A 738-nucleotide genomic window follows, 5' to 3' on the forward strand; every position below is an offset into this window, starting at 1 on the left:
GTTTCGTCCACAAAGTTTTTGGCGCCGTTGCCGGGGATTGTTCGAGTATGGACAACTGACGGTTCATCTTGTTACTCAGATTAGGTAATTTTCTTTTCAAAAAAAAAAAAAACTTTTCAAAATTTTTCTTTTCTTTTTCCTTTTTTTTCAAAAATATTTTCGAAAAAATTAATAAAAACAAAAAAAATTAATAAAATCATAAAAATCAAAAATATTTTGTGTTTCTTATTTGAGTCTTGAGTCAATTTTTAAGTTTGGTGTCAATTGCATGTTTTAAAAAAATTTTTCTTGCATTTTTCGAAAATTCCATGCATTCATGGTGTTCTTCATGATCTTCAAGTTGTTCTTGACAAGTCTTCTTGTTTGATCTTGAGGTTTTCTTGTTTTGTGTTGTTTGTTGTTTTTCATATGCATTTTTTGTTTGTTAGAGTCCATGCATTAAAGATTTCTAAGTTTGGTGTCTTGCATGTTTTCTTTGCATCAAAAATTTTTCAAAATTATGTTCTTGATGTTCATCATGATCTTCAAAGTGTTCTTGGTGTTCATCTTGACATTCATAGTGTTCTTGCATGCATCTTGTGTTTTGATCCAAAATCTTTATGTTTTGGGTCATTTTTGTGTTTTTCTCTCTCATCATAAAAAAAAATTCAAAAAAATAAAAAAATTATCTTTTCCTTTTTTATCTCCTAATTTTCGAAAATTTGAGTTGACTTAGTCAAAAAAATTTTAAAATTAGTT

The sequence above is a fragment of the Arachis duranensis genome, chromosome 5 (assembly GCF_000817695.3).
Source record: "Arachis duranensis cultivar V14167 chromosome 5, aradu.V14167.gnm2.J7QH, whole genome shotgun sequence".
NCBI lineage: Eukaryota > Viridiplantae > Streptophyta > Magnoliopsida > Fabales > Fabaceae > Arachis > Arachis duranensis.